This window comes from Anguilla rostrata, chromosome 12, assembly GCF_018555375.3.
Source record: "Anguilla rostrata isolate EN2019 chromosome 12, ASM1855537v3, whole genome shotgun sequence".
NCBI lineage: Eukaryota > Metazoa > Chordata > Actinopteri > Anguilliformes > Anguillidae > Anguilla > Anguilla rostrata.
This window is the reverse complement of record NC_057944.1, coordinates 39,873,236-39,893,126: the sequence shown is the minus strand read 5'-3', so window position 1 is coordinate 39,893,126 and position 19,891 is coordinate 39,873,236. Positions and strand designations below refer to the sequence as shown.

At 48.4% G+C, this 19,891-nt stretch overlaps 2 long non-coding RNA genes across 4 annotated transcripts in view; both read right to left on the bottom strand.

Moving 5' to 3' along the window:
* LOC135236631 (uncharacterized) overlaps positions 1–11,918 on the bottom strand; it is a 36,701-nt gene extending 24,783 nt beyond the window's left edge. For 2 of the 3 annotated variants that reach the window (XR_010324634.1, XR_010324633.1), the window contains exon 1: positions 10,561–11,918. This is a non-coding gene — a long non-coding RNA (uncharacterized LOC135236631). The remainder of the gene's footprint in view (positions 1–10,560) is intronic. The other variant, XR_010324635.1, reaches the window with a different exon arrangement.
* A 5,479-nt stretch (positions 11,919–17,397) lies between these two features.
* On the bottom strand, positions 17,398–19,239 carry LOC135236630 (uncharacterized). The gene is made up of 2 exons (XR_010324632.1): positions 18,359–19,239; positions 17,398–18,175 (listed from the first exon to the last, which is right to left on the bottom strand). It is a non-coding gene; the product is annotated as an uncharacterized LOC135236630 (long non-coding RNA).
* Positions 19,240–19,891: the final 652 nt, after the last annotated feature.

The following is a 19,891-nucleotide window of genomic DNA, read 5'->3' as shown; positions in this document are numbered from 1 at the left end:
ATTGTGCCCTTCAGCAAGGTAATGAATGTGAACTGCTTCAGTAAATATCCAGTTGTTTAACGGAGTTTACGTTTTTTTAAAAAGAATTCAAACTATAGCAGTCGCTCTGCTCTGTAAGAAGAGTTATATTGAGAGCATACCTACCCACATAAACATGGTGTAGGCAGACTGTCTTTGCAAGACCAACTTAAGTGAGTTTTGTCGTAAATGTACCGAATGTTGTTCGTCGTTAAAACTTTTACTTTTTCGCTTGTTATTGGTAAGTTCAGGACACCGTGACGGTGCTTGCGAGTTACAGGTCGCCTTGGGAACGGAACGGTAACACGCGCGTGTACTGTTTCTCTCAGCGATCACGCGCAACTTGCCGCTTTGTCTCGGATGAGACGATTGGAGTCTCTCTCAAAGGTTGTCACGGTAACGGGGTGCTATAATGCAGAAAGGCTTTTAATTCAAAATACAATTCTGGTGCCAGATACCATCATTTCCAGCGCGTCATTAAAAAGTACTGAGCGGGTATTCCATGGTTATAATCGCAATAACGTATTTTGGATAAAAATATTTAAATGCACTGTGATAGGAATTTAAGGACAAATCCAGAAGCCAACGTCACAACGTTGTGTGTATGCCCGTTCATGCTGGTCTATGATATACTATTCAAAGTGACTAAAGTTTTTTGTTTTTTTTTAAACTATTTTTTCTCATTTTGTGCAGTCTTTTGTGTTGCCGGACATAATTGCCTGTCCAAACTAACACATCGATATTCCACGTAATATTTCAGTAACCTAAATTTAGCCATTATATAGTTGAAGTTGCCGTTTTTAATGTTACCTCGGGCAGAAATTCCAAACGAGATGAATGTGGAGTAATGTGATATAACGAGCGAGGTAATTATGCGGCATGCGCGTGCCCTCGGGGCGACCCCCGCTCTTTCCCCCGTTTATTTTAACAGCGTGTACTTAATTGGGTGCTGGTTTGTTTATTTGTGCCAAACGCATTGGAGGAGCCGTGTTACCGCGTGCCTGCTTCACCCGCGCTTGGATGCTTCTTTCTGTAAGAGTCCCCGTTATTTTTTTATTATTTTTTTCAATGACAGCAGCACGTATCACTCTCCATATTAAATATGTGCTGTAGTCTATTTAACCACTTTTACTTTTAAGTCTGTCACTTAAAAAAGCAGTTTGTTTTGGAGCCAGCCGCTGAGACATTCGTGCACTTAAACCGCATGTATCAGTGACTGTAAAGTCAAATTAAGGCATGTTTCTTTTCAGGTTCATGAGCCAGGAACATACCTGTGTGCGCGTGTGCGTGAGCGTGCGTGTGTCTGAGGGCCTGCAGAAACAAGAAAATGCCCCTCTCTGCCCATGTGCTTGATTAAAGGAATCATTATGGCACTGGCCTGCCCCCGCCCCCACCCCCCATCTTTAAAAGAGCCAGAAAAGTGGAGGGAAAAAGCGTTACTCAATGCGCCTAACCCCCCCGCCCCCCCAGGCACTATCCCTTTCCCGGGCTGTTTTGATGTGGTAATGAGCACATTGTAAAAGCTCATTGAAAAACCTGCCGGCCCAAAGGGAGGCTTTTCCACCAAAGAGCATCGTTTAAGAACTGAGAACAAGCCCCCCCCCACCTCCTTTTGTAACACCACCACAAGCTCACCCCACCCCCTCAGTTGCAAGACTCACATCTGCTTACACTCTGCAAACACACACACACTTCCACACAGGAACAAACAGCCAACACCTCCATGCTGATGTTGCTCTCTAACAGAACACTCACACTCACACTCACACTCACACTCACACTCACACTCACACTCACACTCACACTCACACTCACACTCACACTCACACTCACACTCACACTCACACTCACACAACACTGACATGGCCGCAAACTCCAAACGTCCATGCATTTACTGACCTGCTGACCTCAACAGGCCGTTAAACACAAGGAAGCGAAATAACCTGGGAAATGTATCGTTCATATGCGTATAAGCGTGAGTGTGGTGTGTGTGAGCGTGCGTGCGTGCGTGCATCCGTGCATATAAGTGTGGGCGTGTGCATGCATGTGTGTGTGTGTTCGTGCAGCGCGTGTGTGAGTGCGTGAGGTAAAGCAAACATTTCTTCGACTTCGTCCCTGAGACAGTTTCTCATGTGAGCAGGTAAAATAAACAGAAGGAAATCCTCAGAATTAGATGGAAGTTTCCACAAAATCTACATTCTCCATTCTTCAGCATGGAACAGGGAGGTCTTTGATAGATGTGTGTGTGTGTGCATGTGTGTGTGTGCGCGCGAGTGCGTTTGTACCACACCGGACTCCCATAAGAAGGCAAATAAACTCATGATTAGATGATGGTAGCGTAAAACACGTCTCAGACTTCATTCCAGAATCTTCCATAAACGCTGGATTGGGTTCAGCTGTGCTGACTGAGAAGACTGATTGGATGTCAGTATCTGGCTCCTCACACCATTGGGTGACTATCTGTGCTCTGTGGGGGGCTTATGCCTTGAAGACACCATCCCTGCAGGAAAGAACTGCTTTACCATGGGGAGATGGGGATCACCCTACACCATTAGGGAGTCATTCACACCGACTTTGCCTTCTAAGGGGATGAGTGTGCCTAACACCATGCCAGGATGTCTCCACCCTCTTCCTGCTCCTATCCCACACCTGAACACCTCCACACACACACATGAACACCTCCACACACCTGAAAACCTCCACACACAAACATGAACACCTCCACACACACATGAATCATGTTGGATCATGAGAGTTTTTGCAGTTTTTGTGGCATAATGGGTTGCGAGAGCGTTTCTCGCACATCTAATGGAGCAGTCTGTCACACAGACACAGTTTTCACCAGAAAACAGAACAACTGCAAGGCAGCCTTTATCCTAAAATAAAGAACGCTATTCTAATTACCGTACAAGTCTTTCCCGTCACGAGCCGACGTTAACTTTGCTGCATTCAAAGAGAAGTGAGCCTCCCTAAAAGGGCTTTCCTGGGGGACGATACTCTCGTGTAAAAACACAATCAGCGGTCACTTTAAGTCTGGACCATTACCCCATTAATCCAAAAATATCACTAAGTAAATATTCAATTCATTCTAAATGCTTGGAAAGGTTCCGCGATTTCGGAAATGGATTGTGATCCTCACACTTTGAATACCTATATTTGGTCAGTGGAGTTTGTGGCGGGCTGGACGTCTGCGTCATTCGGCACTTAGTTTGGGCCAGGACAAACACAGACCCCTCCTCCCCTCCCTCCCCCTCCCCACACCCCCACCCCCACCCCGTCTCCGTTTGGACAGTCGCTTCAGGAATAAGAGAAATGAAGACCTCTTTCCATCATTTCACGGAATCCCTCTGAAGGGGCTCTTAGCCAGAGCGCAAACAGACAGCGATCCAGGAGAAAAGCAGCGACAATGTCAGCAAACCAGAGGCATCAGGAGTCGTTACGTACAGCAGAGCTGCCACACGATAAGCCAGTCAGCGGCGTTTTAGGCCAGAAGAACTGGCGCTGACCCACCGGGCGGGCGTGTTGGCGGATGACTCATGCGTCCTCCCCCCCCCCCCAGCGGCTGTGTTTGCCTCTTAACTTGTGTTAACTTGTGCCACCAGTGTCTCAGTCATGACGGTCTGAATATTTCAGGCTAATACGTATCTGGTCGTACACTACTATGCAACTGCAGTACTAAAAAAGGAGGGGGGGTTAGATACTCAGGCCCCTCCCCTGCTCCACCGCACCCCGCCCCGCGTAATCCATGTGCTAATGAACGCTGCAAGTGTTTTAGTTCCATGACAAGCACACACTTGGCTTGTAACTATAACAACATAGGGGCTAAGACAGGGGCTAACGCATGGGCTAACACATGGGCTAACACATGGGCTAACACAGGGGCTAACACAGGGGCTAACACAGGGGCTAACACAGGGGCTAACACACATATACTGTCAATCGGAAAATTACTCCCACCTCAGAACCCGACACACACGGTGCGTTAAGTCAAACGGAAGCACAAACGTTGTGGGCCACTGTGGTGTGTAACACTCCGCTGTGGAGCAGCTCAAGACGGGAGTTCAGAGAGGAGGGTGAGGTGGACCCCCCCCCACCCCTCCCACAGGAAAAGTAACACTATCACACACTCTCACATACTCTCTCACACACCACACACCACACACACACGGGGCTCTGCTACTAAAACAAACGCGGCTGGAGGCCCTGTGCAGAGGAAATAAAGATGGCGGTGGACGTGAGGGAGGGAGGGAGGTCGCCCCGATGTTTACGCAGAGATGGCGAGAACGGGGAAAAAATTCTGACACACGATCCCCCTGTTTGCATTACCCCCGCTAATCCCACATACGATGGGGGGGAAAGCGGATTCCCTCACAGAAAAAAGGCGCTGCGGTTGAATATTTTTGTCATCTGGCTCCGTGGCCTTCGGATCGAGGGGTAGGGAGGGACGTGCCCAGCGCTGGGTTTGTTTTCCAAATTAGGGTTTAATTAAATGTGAAGTGAGCGCTCCGCAGGGTGGCGGGGGCAGGTTTGTTTTATCAAGGTGGTGGTGGTGGTGGTGGGGGGGGGGGGGGGGGGGCGTAGGTTTGTTTTATCGAGGGGGGCATGGGATGACTGAGCACCCAGATCCCAGAGAGGTCGCACGGGTGCTGCAGTTGGCGTTTCATTTTGCGTTTTTTAATTTTATTCCTAGCCATCTGGAAGAGCAGCCCCCCCCTAAGGTCACCCCATCTAGGACATCACAACCACCCCCCCCAGCCCCCAAGTGCTGTCCAATCAGAGGAAGACACACCATAAATGCCCAGTAAAAAGGCATAAAGTTAAATGTTGCCAGGGTACAGGCCTAACATAACAATTCAACTTTCAATATGTTTTCTTCAGAAAAGGTTTGGGAAGTTCAGTGATCTGTGAAGGGGGGAAAAAATCATTTTCATCATCAAAATCATCTGTTAAAGTCACAAAAGCTGCTCTCCTACAGTTTTTTCTGCATGATAGAGCCCCACTGAGCATATTTACATTCTGAATCTGATATTTCTGAATGCGTATATTCTAAATTAATTTATTTTTATCGTAATACACATTGTAATTTGAATTTGTTTTGCAACGTTCATTCCAAATGAATGGCTGTCTCCTTGATGTCCAGGGGCATCACAGATGCTGAAAGAAACAGCTTAAATGTCATGCTAAGTGCTCATGACCTGAGGTTCAGAGGTCATGACCCTTGTTGGAAGACTGCATTGTGCTGTAATAATGGGGCATAAACTCATCCTCATCCTCCGTAGTTTTAGCTAAGACCCTGGAATCCACACGGTCCAGATTCGGCTCAAATATTTATACTAAATCATAAAAACTTTATACTGCAGACAGCAGAAAAACTGAATACTGGCAATGCGGAGAAAAACAAAAAGCAGACTACAGAGCACTGTATGTACAGACCCACAGTCTGGATAAAGCAGAACATACAGAGGCTACTGTATGTACAGACCCACAGCCTGGATAAAGCAGAACATACAGAGGCTACTGTATGTACAGACCCACAGCCTGGATAAAGCAGAACATACAGAGGCTTGTAATTAAAATATAAACAGAATACGGCACTGATTACAGCCTCTTGATAAAGTGAAAATCAGAGGCTACTGATGACGACAGCAATTGGAAATAAGGCTCGTGTAGACCCGGGCTGGTGGCACGAGAGGGCGCTAGTCAGTCTGTGTGGACAGCAGGACAGGAGAAACAGAGGACATCGGCAAGATGTGTGACACCCCAAACCGCCACATGGGGCTTATGGTGACCACATCTGTCGCATACCCTCTGATTACAGACATGTGGCATAAGCGAACATACAGAGGCTACTGTATGCACAGAGAGAGCCGACTGTGCTGTCCTTTAAACAACACACACCAGGCACCGGCCACAGGGAGCCCGGCTGGGACACACTGCCCCCTGTCCTGGGCTCAGAGATGGGACACCCTGTCCAGGACACCCTGCACCCTGTCCTGGGCTCAGAGATGGGACACCCTGCACCCTGTCCTGGGCTCAGAGATGGGACACCCGGCACCCTGTCCTGGGCTCAGATGGGACACCCTGTCCAGGACACCCTGCACCCTGACCGGGGCTCAGAAATGGGACACCCTGCACCCTGACCGGGGCTCAGAGATGGGACACCCTGTCCAGGACACCCTGCACCCTGACCGGGGCTCAGAGATGGGACACCCCGCACCCTGTCCTGGGCTCAGAGATGGGACACTCTGTCCTGGGCTCAGAGATGGGACACCCTGTACCCTGTCCGGGTCTCAGAGTCACACCAGAGTGCCTGCCAGCCTTCTGCTCCCCCACCCAAATCTGGGGGGGGTTTGGGGGATAGTCTTACCCTCCCATCTGCAACGCATTACCAGCCTCCGATGTACCGCCTGTCACTCAAATATTATAAAGCCATCACCCCCCCCACACACACACACACCACCACCCCGAATGTGTCCCATTATAACACACAGGCTGAGGGGGGCTCCGTTACAGGTGCCCCCCCCTCCAGAAAATCTCCCTTTTCTTTGGCGGGAATAGGAGCTCACAGCTGCAGTTCCCTCCGCTTTTTTCCTCTCTCTTTCTTTTTTTGTGAATCACTTTGTTGTCTTGCAAAGTTCTGGTGTGGGAGGGGGCGTGTGTGTGTGTGTGGGTGGGGCGGGGTATTTTGTTGTTGCACACTCATGTTTTCATTCATTAATTCTCTCTGCTGTGCACTCGTTTTCATTCATCCCTCCATCGCTCAATAATCCCCCCTCCGCACTCCTCCAGCAGTTATGGCACGGAGAGAAATGAGATCAGGGGTTATTAGCCAGAGTCCTCCTTTCATTTATGTCCCCCCCCCCAATCCTTCTTTCAATCAGACCGCCCGGTCTGTCCATCCCGGCTCCTTCCAATTCAAAACAGAGATTAGCAAAGGCGGCCTTAAAAATCGGGGTTTGAGTCCTCCAACACATCTCTGCTGATTAACAGACTGCCAAATCCTCGCAGAACATTACGGGCGTGTTTCAGACTGTGACTTGAATCCCAGCGCGCTTCCTGAGGAGGCCGTGTTGAAATTGGAAGTGGAACTGGCCTCGGCCGATGCACGCTATTTTGTTAGGACAGAGGCAAAAGTTCCTAAAACATTCGGAAACGGGTACGCGCACCATGCTCTGAGGGGCTGAAAGAGAGGACAGTGGAGGAGGGGTGGTGGGTCTGTAAGAGAACTGGCCACAGCTCCTCATGCAAACAAAGCTTTAAAAACGGCTGATCCGGAACACTGGAAACCATGTGGGTTTTCAGAGAGGAAAACCTGGGTGCTGGAGGGGTGTCGGGGATTTGGGGACTCACCCCCTCAGACAGCCGCCTCTCAGACACACCTGGGTTTGGCGGGAACACTTACGCCACCGCAACGTACCGATTTCACCAGGTGATGATCCCAAAGTCACATGACCCGGCGGTAACTCCGCACCGTGTCAGACGGAGGCCAGAGGGATGTGGTTTCCATGGCGCCGTTCCCAGTGCAGTGAAAACGGCTGAGTTTCCGTGGAAACTCAGGACTAGCGTTTTTTTTTTTGCATTTTCAAAGTAGCTGATGTTTTCGAAATTGTCCCGTTATAACTCGAGCGCAAACTTTCCTTCCTCATCGTGAATCAGTGTTACTCAGTTCCACCATAGATATCACGGCCGCACCAGATACTCCCTGCTCTTAACATTAGATAACGCTGCACCCCCGAACATCCCCTGCAAATACAGTCATGGGAACAGTAGTACAGTGCTGAGGCAGTGCATTCTGCACCATTCTGTAACCATGGAAACCCTTGTTTACCATCTGAAACCTCTGCCACTGAGGACTTCTGCCACAATCCTCTGCAAATAAACACAATACCAAAATAATGCTGGTTTTTGTTTTATTTCATTTTTGAAGAAAATATTCTAGTTTCAGGTTTACAACGATAACCTTAATTCAAGGAGCTGGACATGGCATAGAAACTTTGATCACACTGACGCAAGTTGAAGGTCAGCACAGCAGGAACCAATCAAATGTGTGCTCCTGGGCCTTCACCCAATCGGAAAGGTGCAACATGGTCTCAATGACCAATGGGATTTCACTCCAAAAAACAAAATATAGCCCAGGGAACATAGTGGGACAGCCCCGTTCTGAACTAGACGATGTCACAAAGGGCAGACATGACCGACGTGTCCTCAGGCCTGTGTGGTGGGTGTGTGGGACAGACAGTGTGTTTTTTTTAGCCGATTCACCTTAACGCATTTAGAAACACGGGGAGACACGAATAACACACAAAGATGGGAGCAGGAGACCTGTCGCTGTGCCCAGTCCAACCAACCCCCCCCCCCCCCAATCGCTGTCTGCAGGCACGTCAGAGTCACACTGTACTAACTCTGTGCTCGTGGCAGTCAAGGACATGAAACACTTTCAACATTTTGCCAGCCACATTACCTGTTACAATAAAACACTACCAGACTGTTTACCTGCCAAAGTGGCTTCTAGTGCAGAAACTCTTAGCAGCCACAATCAAAATATTGCCAGTATTTGGCCAGTGGAGAGTGTTAAATTCACACGCAGGGGCAAACCCGGTAACCTCAGCCAGCAGCCTGAAAAAATGCCTTTGATTGGCCAGAGGAGGTGAAACAGGCCTATTTCTGAACATCAGCCACATGACATCATCATAAAACACTGCCTGTCAGAAACTTAACTGATGGAGTTTCTAGAATCTCTTCTGTGAGCATAAAGACCTTGAAGCACTATTACACAAAATAAATTCCACAAACAACTAAATTCCGAGCACAATCATTGAAGCCACAATTAATAGGGCATCTAGCATAGCACACATTAAAATAGTTACAAATATCATCACTGGCCAACTAGCGAAGACAACCTAAACAGTCACACTGATTTCATCAGAAAGACCACAACAAGCTAGCTTTCCACAATGAATAATCACAAAGATGACTATTGAATATAGGCTAACGTCTCTATAAATATCATGACAGACAAGCTGGCTAGACTTTGTGAATCATCACATAGCAAGTAAATAATATATTTTAGGATTGGCTGCACTGTAGAAGAAATATGCCCGAGACATCACTGGAATTAGTAGTATTATTAGTTAGTCGACACCGGGAAGGTTTTTAGTCACACAACTTATTATGCTTGACACCATCTCCTGTAAACCAGGTGCCTGAGGACCAATAATAAAAACTATGCTTGGATGAGGGATCATGGGAAATGTAGTCAAACAGCCTGAGTGAGCGGAATTAAGTGTTTTTTCTCTCTCAGCAAAACACCAAACCTGACATGGGAGCAGGTAGACTGGTGGGGCACTGAGCTCTTTGTGGTTAGATGGTCAGGGCCTGATGGTGAACCTAGAGACTGTTCCGGAATTTGGGTTGAAGGTCAAACCAGAGGAGAAGAGCGATTTCCCATAACGCCCGCCACTTCCCACGCACACACAAACAAAAACACACTGAAAACACAGGCTCTTCCACATTTCTCTTTCCAAGAGGGATTAAGCTCAGGACCTGTGCTTCCCTGGTGGAAACAGCTGGGCTGGAACTGAGTGTGTGTGTGTGTGTGTGTGTGTGTGTGTGTGTGGGCAGGGGGGGGGGGGGGCTTTGGGGAGGGTCACACTGTGTATATTGTTTGTTTCCTTATAGACACCTCAGTTTCAGAGTTACAATCAGCATTAGAATACAGGCAGCCTGGAACTCTAGACATTGCATATCTATTTCAGGTGTCCCAACAGTCCATCATTACATTACATTTATTTGGCAGATGCTTTTATCCAAAGCAACATACAATAAGTGCATACCAAAGGTCATTGAAGCAACTACAAAACACAGGTCCGATAAGGTACAAGACTCATTGTGTAACAGTTACTCATAGCCATGAGCACATTAAGTCCATCATAGAGTCCCCCAAACCTAACCTAAAACAAAATTGATTGTCTCTAAAAATCCATGCATTTCCTTCCAATATGATGCCGGGAGTTTCTACAGCGCTCAGGGGGGCTGGGGTAAAAGGCCAATGTCAAGGGCAGTACGAAACTTAAGCCACGCCCCTTCAAATCCCATTTTTTTAAAAAAATCTGAGTTAGTGAAGTACCGTCGTTTGCTGGTGTATGTGCAAATGACGTATTGATAGTGATTAGCCAACAAGCTACAATTTAGACTAGGCTATAAAAATCGTAACGCATTCAAAATCAGTGTTGCGGTTATTAATAGTCACAACTGGATAGCCAATTAGCTAGGTAGCAGACTTGTATCTTACTACATACTACAAAATATTGTTTGTTGTAAGTGTCGTCACATTCTGTCGGATTTGCAACAAGCAGTAGCCTACTGATTGGCCGGATAGCCTACGACGATGATTATGGTCAAAACCATACAAGCTAGCTAGCTAGTTCTAAATGCAAGATGTCACCTCTTGTGCTAATATGAGGCAGCTAATTTTTGCTAGCAGCTAGCTAGTTACCATTCGTGCCAATAGCTGAAAGCATAGGCCAAAACGCGGTCACTCACCAAGCTCTGTAACACGCGACATGTTCTCCTTCTTCTCGCCTGTTCCTGGTCCCCCTTGGACGCCTAGCAAACTGTGGTCGTTCCTGTCCGTAATTCATTTAATATTGGACCTCCTTCGTCTCCATTAAATGGTCCATCTTCCTAGTTGTAGCCTAACTAACTTAAGCTAGCGAAATCACTCTCGGGCAGGGCCAAAGGTGTCTAATCTTATCCCAAAAGGGTCAGTGTGGGTGCAAGCTTTCATTATAGCCCAGCACTAATACACCTGATTCTACTTATCAAGGTCTCGACTGAACACCAGAATTAGTTAATTAGTTTACTCAAGTGTCGTAGTGCTGGGCTAAAATAAAAACCTGCACCCACACCGGCCTTTTTCGGATAAGACTGGACACTCATGCCAGTGAGAGATTCACGTATGCTACATCACTTCCGATATTTTATCTAAATAAATCTGAGTTTGACGGAGCTAACGTCCGGTCAGTTAAAAAAAATGTCTGAAATGCAGTTTCTACATCATTGTCTTACACATTATTTCACTGTGGATGCGACTTAAATTTGAATTGCTCCTGCAATAATGCGGTTATATAAATGGACAGCATGCGTAAAAATGTATCGCGTTTAAGCGACTCAGGATAAAGTTGCCCGCACAACATGCGCGACATTTTGTGGATGTTTCTTTACTCAGAACTGTTGTTGAAGCTGCTCCAGCTCCAGCTGGGAGAAGTCAGTTGGCACGTGAACTTCCAGTACAGAACATGACGTCATCCCCGGAGAAGCAATGAAAGCGGCGATTCGTGCCCTTAGCTGGGGAACACTGGCCTTTCGCTCAGCACAAAACGTACAGTTCGTGCTAGAGCGGCTGCGGTTGGATCTCACCCGCGTTACGGCAACGGGCCATTCAGTCCGACCGAGCTGTGGTCGTGATTATGCGACCGTGTCCCGCTTGTTCGAGGCCACCATGGCCAGACTCGCGCTGTGTGGGACGGACTGAGAACCAAGCGCAGCCAAAATATGTCCACCCCCACACGTGCACTGAGCACAGAGCAGTATACCAGAGCTGTGGTCAGACCCGAGTCAGATACAAAGTGTGTAACGTCACCTGGTGATGTCACTGCCTTAATGAACCCCTGACTGTCTGTCTGTCTGTCTGCCTGCCTGTCTGTCTGTAAGGAACTGGTCTTGTAACCTAAAAAGGTCACAGGTTAGATTCCTGGGTAGGACACTGCCGTTGTACCCTTGAGCAAGGTACCTAACCTGCATTGCTTCAGTATATATCCTGCTGTATAAATGAATGCAGTGTAAATGCTATGTTGAAAGTTGTGTAATTCGCACTGGATAAGAGCGTCTACTGAATACCTGTAGTGCAATGTAATGTCTTTCAGTCTGTTTGTAATGATGTCTGTACATAACTCTGTAATCAAGTAGAGAAATATATAGCATAATCTGCAGACCTTGGTGAAAAATGCATTTGAAATTTTTAGATGCATGTAATGACTCTCAGCTCACCCTGGACAAACTGGTGCACCTTTACTCAATTGCATTATGCCAGAAATAGCCAGGAAATATAAAAGCAGTATGCTTACACAGCAATCCATCCCTGTTTCAAACACCTTTATAGCTGTTTACGTTCTCTCCCTAGTGCCTTGTCTATGGTCTTAAACAGGACAAAGGGTAATGGCATTAGTTTTTCACTCAGCCATTCTGTTCTGCTCAGGGGTCTCCATGCACACCTAGTCCTGCTCCACTCAGAATGCTATGCTTCTTGGTCACGTTGATATAAAATCACAATCGCGATTAAATAGGACAACAAGAAGTAGGCTACACATGAAATACAATTGACATGATCTGGGAAAAGCAGTAACACAATACATAAACACATGAACAAGATTGTTTAAAAAAAAAAAAAAACAGTTAAAACACAAAGAAATATAAAAATAGAACTCAAACTCTGCAGCAGAGTTAAGAGCCAGGTTAGCGCCATGTTGATGGGTCTGTTAGCTCCAGGTCTTAGTGTGGGTTCTGACGCTGGATAAGGGGCTAATCTGCTGTCATTTCCTCCCTGATATAGCGCCATCTAATCCCGTTATCTTCCTCTCTGTATCTCCACTGTCTCCCACTAACCAAACCCTTATCCTCGGGCCTGTCCAGACCCTGGAATTCTCCTCCTGTCCCCCCTCTTTCAAATCAGCTCACGTCAAAGTGCCGCTCCAAACTCCTGCTGTCCCGTTTGCCTGCAGCTCGCCTTTGTGACAGCATGTCTGTAAGAAGCACAACTACAGGAATAAAGCTGAACTGGACTGAAACGGTACACATGACAGATAGAACACCAGTGGCCCCAGGTAAAACCCTTTCAGCTCAAGTGTGTGTGTGTGTGTGTATGAAATTCACACAGGCGCAGGGTGTGACCTGCAGATCCACCCTTCACAGGAGCAGAAGCCTGTTTAACGTACGGGACGGTGAGGACGTGAAGCAGCGCATCTGAAGGCCACAGTGCTGAGATTAACAGACTCCTCACAGACTCACGTGGCTGATTTACAGTTTTGCAGTAAATATCGTTGCCTCTTAAATGTCTCGTCCGAAAGGTTTGTAGAATTTTACTGACCAGTTCTCCAAACACCACCTCACGATAGGTTTACTGCGGTTTTTTATTGCGTTTAAATAATTACAACACTTTTGTTTCAGGGTTTCTTGAGCAGCCACAGCAGTTGTTTCAGTGTTTTTTCAGTCTAACGCCTGGTTCACAGTCAGACCTCTTTGACACCGCTGAATAAAGAGCATCATGCAAAGAATCTCACTGAATAATGAGCTTGGAGGGATGACCTTTTACTCATTTACACGTACAACTTCCTGTTGCATTTGAGAAAGGAAAGTCCTTCTGTTCTCTCCAATGGCTTTACTGAAGTACCTCAGGAAGAGGCAGTTTAATCACTTCTGTTGACCTGAGCGTTTTCAGTAGTGAGTTTTACCTGGCATCACCCCCCACCTGCCCCCACTCCCCTGCACATCAAAGGAAAGACTCTCCGCTTCTCCTCCAGCTTTCAATGAGAAAAAACTGTCTGTGTCTTAATTGGGCACAACTTAATTTTATGTCTCAATGATGGCGGTTCAGCAAAAATGCTAACGAGAGCCTTCAGCATCACAGATATTAAATATCTGAGGCCCGAGTGCGCTTCGGTTTACAGGGGCCGTCTTTCTTGCAATGATGTCATTATTACCCATGATGCCCTGCCTTATCGCTCTCATGCAGAGTGTGTTCAGTGGTCCCTCCTGCATCCAGCCTTGGCCTTGAATACTCTGGGTAACTGAGTTTCTTTGACAGGCGGCCTGTCTTGGCCAATGGCCATAGTTCTATCTGCAGTCAGACTCGTGTTTTTACTGCAGTCTGTGACCTTCATATCATTATATATATATGGAAATCCAATCCAATCCAATTACTTTCAGTCGCTTTGAGGAAAATATTTTTTTTGATGTCATCTATGTCATTTATTTGATACACATTCCTGCTATTATATATTGCCTATAATGACACATATTGACACAGATCATGTCGATCATGTGACGTGTATAGGAGGTACTCATGCCCCGCAAGTTGCACTGCACACTTGTTACTTGTTTGCCGATGACATCATCAGTGACATCATCAGTGGGCTGGATTATGACCAGGCATGTAGAGGGTTTTGTAACAGCAGAGGAGGACAGGTGGAGGGAAAGAGTAAATAGCTGATCAGTACCTCCACCCCCCACCCCAAAAGGGGGAGCGCTGACAGTTTTGTCTCCCCCCCCCCCCCCCCTCAAAAATGTAATCCTTTCCCAAAGCAATCAGTTCAGTTTGGAATTTCAACCCCCTGACCACCGCCAACACCCTCGCTCTCCAAAACAATTCCTGGTTTCGCCACAGCTTCTGCCTCAGCACCTCAGGCTGGCAGTTTAACACCAACGTGAACAAAACCCCACTAATGCACAGTGATACTCTGTCATTTTTAAAACTCGGGTTTCATTACCGGAATGCACCATGCAGTATTGGGTGTCCCGCAGAATTATAAATATTTGACGGGAAAATTCACAACCTCATGACACTTGATCATCAGTTAAACAAAATGTAAACGGGACTTATTTATACATCTGTGGCACATATGACAAACGTCATCTTAAAATGAGATCGCGCACACACACACACACACACCTGTTATCATCCATTACTCAGTGCACCCTGTATTTGGGGTTTCTGGGTGCATGGGATCAGGAGGTCCTGTGAGGAGCGTATCTGACAGGACCCTGTATAAGATGGATAATTAAGGAGCCCCTGGGGCAGCTCTGATTCTTCCCCGGTCCTGGGGGGGGGGGGGGGGCGGGGTTTTGGGACTCAGCTCGACCAGCCAGACAGCAGCACCAGGGAAGAGCAGTGAGTGAGGGGGGGGGCTGCAGCCTGGAGATATGGGCAACACCACGCACACACACACACATACGCTCACACTCTCTATCTCACACTCACAGTAACAGACATGTTTGGAACCCCAAGCCTTGGGTATTCAGTGGGGGTGTGTGTGTGAGACAGAAATTGTGTGTGTATGCATGTATGGGGGAGAGAGAGAAAAAGTGTGTGTGTGTGTGTATGTGAGAGAGAGAGAGAGAGAGAGAGAGAGTGTCTGTGTGTGTGTGTGTGTGTGTGTGTGCGTGCATGTTTTTAAAAATAGGATTAGACCCACTTAGGCTCAGGCTGCACAGACGGAAGCACAAGTGTTTTACACAGCAGGGATTAGGGAGCCCTCCAGGACGGCGATAAAGGCGCTATAAATGGGGCTAACCAGGGTGTCAGACAAGCTCCAGCAAATGGCCGACACCCCAGTTAGTCCCCTACAGGGGGAGGGAGGGGCCCGGACACACAGCCAAAGACTGGGGTCTGTCTCTGGGGCGTGAGGGCAGGAGCTGGAGCACTGACCTGGGGCCTGTATCACAGAGCAGGGTTACCGAGTTAGCTGGATAACTGCTCTAAGTAAAACGCAGGAACCCTCCCAAATCTGGAACATGGACTGAAGTAAAAAGAGCTGTTCCGGGTTTTACTCGGCGCAGTTATCCAGCTAACTCAGTAATTCTGCTTCCTAAAATGCCACACTGAACTGTGTAACACGGGGCTGACGTTATTTATCTGTTTATTTTTTATTTTAACTCCTGCATGTCGCTGGTGTGGCCCAGTGCACGCCCCCTGCAGGCCGAAGTGCAGATGTGCGGCCTATGCGCAGGAGAGCTGCCAGTGCTGTGCAGCCAGAGAAGTCCGAATTTTAACATAAAATTAAATAAATTCACAATACTGAAAAAAACTCTCTGGCACATGTGGGGTGGGAGGTTGAGGGAACGACAGCAAAATTTTCATGTAAGAAAAACAAAAAAAAAACAATACAAATAATGTTTTTCATTTTATTTTTTTTTAAACTGGACTAGGATAGGGAAATGTGTTGAAGGAGAAGCTGAACAGGTAACCTCAGTGTCTTTATTTAAAGACCGAAGCGGTTTCTGAAGCTTAAAGAACAGACGCTGGCTGTCCAGCGGTATACGCCCCCAAACCTTCCCATCTTCCCATTTTCACACGCTCTACTTGCCGTAACAGAAGTGCAGTGCTTTAATAAGGCCTCTCGCTGTTTCCTTTGGGCCCGTTAAAGGATGTTGGGCAGCGTCTCTGCTTTATCGGAACAGCCGCTCGGAGATAGAGCGCAGCCGGCTCGCCCCCTTTCGGCTCGGGACGGCCCGCGGTGATAAGGCGGGGAATGCTCAGAATGCAGACACCTCCGGACTCCGCCGACCGGGACAGCCCCCGCGAGCGCACCCACTCAGACAGCAGATACGGGACGGGGGAGATGGGGGGGGGGGGGTAAGAGCCGAGCCCAGACAGGCCTCCGGTGTCAGGCTTAAAAGGTGCTGCGGAACGCGAAGGAAAACAAACCCCTGCTCTGTAGACCACGGATGAAAGCTACGCAGCAAATCAAGGTCTATGCTTCTGCTTCAGAAAAATAAAAAAGCTCATGACAAAAAAAGCGTATGCCGATCTAAACCCTGCAGTCACCAGGACGAGCGTGACATTCGAATGAACCGATTCAACAGACTGATCACGGCCATCTTCAGTTCACAGCAAAACTGCTCGTGATGTAGAGCCAAGCTGACATGAGCTCTTGGCAGAGCAGAGGGACGCATGTTTCAGTGCAGTATTAATGCGCCTGCAGACAGAGGGATGCATGTTTCAGTGCAGTATTAATGCGCCTGCAGACAGAGGGATGCATGTTTCAGTGCAGTATTAATGCGCCTGCAGACAGAGGGATGCATGTTTCAGTGCAGTATTAATGCGCCTGCAGACAGGGCTGTACGCCTCTCCTGACAGACGCTCCTGCATGAAAGGGTGGTGGTACCAGCGACTACCCCCAGAAAGGGGCGGTTTGTGGGGGGGGGTGGGGGGCAGGGTTTATCAGGACAGCACCACACGATGGCTCAGATTACCCATCATGCACCAGTCACCCGAGAGGCCTCAAGAAAAACAAGTGAGTGCAATTAAGGCGGGGGGGGGGGGCTTTACACACGGGGGGGCTGTGGGCACTCCTGAGTGTTAACTGATCACCGCCAACCCCCCCTATCCCACTCTGGGACAGTCTGGGATCTCCAGGGGGAATGGAGAGGGAAGAGCAGACGCCCCCAGCTCTGCGTTAGGGACATCCCACAGACGACCCGACAGCTGTGCTACAGGCAGCGATGGCAGACTCGCATCGATCGACTTCTCACATTCATTAAACAAATACAGGGGGGAAAAAAAGCCTGCTCACGAGAGAGGGAAAATGCAACACAAAAGCATCGTACATATACAGGATGTTTTATTACAAAGACAAAAAAACAAATAACAAAAAGCGGACTCCAATACTCCAATACCCAAGACCACGACTCCAATAGCCCCCATCCCACCCCTCCCTGTACAATATAAAGGTAATTATCGGCAGTGATTTAAAGATTGTTACAGCTTAGAAAACCTCAAGAGGTGTAAAATTTAAATGTATATTCTTTATTTAGAATTCGGTAACATGGGAGTCCCCACCAGTGACCAATCCCTGCCAGTTTTGAGTCCATATAAAACAACAGAGGCGGCAGAGACCTTTCACAAAGAAAGAAAGCATTTACAACACAGACCTGGAGTTTGAACAAGGGGGTGGGGGCCTGGGGGCGGGGGGCCTGGGGGTCGGTCGCTGTGAGCAGTTTCAATTTTGACCATTCGGAGAGGTTTCCAGTCCCCTTGATGAGTGCATTCTCTAATTGAATTTTAAAGTCTTTAAAAAAAAAAACAACCTTTCTGATGAGGCGTTGCTGTGGACAGGGCGGGGGAGCAGCCCGTGGGGAGCAGCCCGGAGGAGCAGCCCGTGTGGAACAGCCAGGAGGAGCAGCCCGTGTGGAACAGCCAGGAGGAGCAGCCCGTGGGGAACAGCCAGGAGGAGCAGCCCGGAAGAGCAGCTCAGGGTAAGGTCTCGTCAGACACGGCGGGTTCACACTAACCGCTGGGGAACAGCGGTCCTCCAGTTCTGGGTCCTGAACCAGGCCGCCTGCTGCCCAAACCTGCATGTCCTCCGCTCTCTGTGCCGAAGAGCTCGCTGTGAGGAAGAGCTCTCTGCGAGGAAGAGCTTGCTGTGAGGAAGAGCTCTCTGTGCCGAAGAGCTCTCTGCGAGGAAGAGCTCGCTGAGTTTGAGCTGTTAGCGGTAAAAGCGCGGCCCAGGTGGAGGAGCTCAGAGGCGCCACCACCGCATGGATCCAGCCCGCGGATCCCCCACACAATTTCAATTCACTCTCAATAGGGGCGAGAGACTGATGACACAGGGCAGCGGGACGGTCTCTGGGAGCAGGGGACGGCTCGTGTTGGGGGAGACGCCAGCAGTCGCAGCCCCCTAGCCTTCACTGAGCAGAGCTACAGCGCCCCCTGCTGGCGGTACAGAAAAATGCGTCTTTGGGACCGACAGGTGAGAAGGCAGCCGAACTCACGCAGGATGAGACTGCTGTGTACGTCCGCCTGTCAATCATCTCTTCCAGCACCGCCTCTCAGAACGTCACAGGCACATGCCTGATAATAAATCACTAAATAAAAAACATTTTTAATCGTTTCTGTGCACCTGCAAGAGCAGCTGAACACCAACAGTGACCAGATGACAGGACCTTAAAGCTCTGCCTTAGCTGGGTCTGTGCAGGGTTTGGGGGGCATGGGGGGGGCGTTAGATTAACTGGATCTCCACACAACCAACATCAGCCCCCTGGTTCCATAAAGAACACAGCAGTTGCCAAGGCGACGCCGCGGTCCACCGCGCCTACGGTAAGGTGATGTGCTTCCGTATCGCCACAAAGTCCCGTTAAGACCCGGATGTCGCTCGGACGATTTTGACAGAACTTGGTCAAAATGCGCAGAAGTCCCAGAGAGAGAGAGAGAGAGATGGGACCTTCTTCCCCACTGCTCCTGGAACCACTCACACACTCAGAGACACGCACACACACACACACACACTCAGAGACATGCACACACACACACACACACAAACACTCAGAACTCAGAGACACTCACACACACACACTCACTCACACACACACACACACACACACACACACACACACTCACACACTCACACACTCACACACTCACACACTCACACACTCACACACTCACACTCAGACACTCATCTGTGCTTCTGGGAGGAGATCCGCAATGCAATCGGCAATTCACGGACAAAACTAAATTTAAAAAAGGGAAAAAAAAAACCTTAAATAGGACACGGAGGTGTGAATCCAGATAAACTGTTTCAGGAGTACGCTTCCGTTTACTGAGGCCAACGTAACTGCCGTATTCTTTTTATTACGGTTATTTTTTTAAAAACCAGAGGGCCTTGTTGGTTTTTGTCTTACTCTTTTATTCAGTGTGTCTTTAGTTCAGTCTGAAAGGCTTTCAGGCTCCACAGCGCTGTGTGTGGAACTAAAACGGTCTGCTCACACAGGCAGGCGGCAGTACGGTCCGCGGTCGCTTTGATTGGCTACTGGGGGGGCATGATTGGAGCAGACTGTCCCCCGCTGCTCGCCCCACAGACAGACCAGCACAAAACCCCCTAACACACACACACACTCACACTCACTCACACACACACACACACTCACACACACACACACACACACACACACACACACACACACACTCAGAGACACACTCACACACACTCAGAGACACACACACACACACACACACACACACTCACACTCACTCACACACACACACACACACACTCACACACACACACACTCAGAACTCAGAGACACGCACACACTCAGA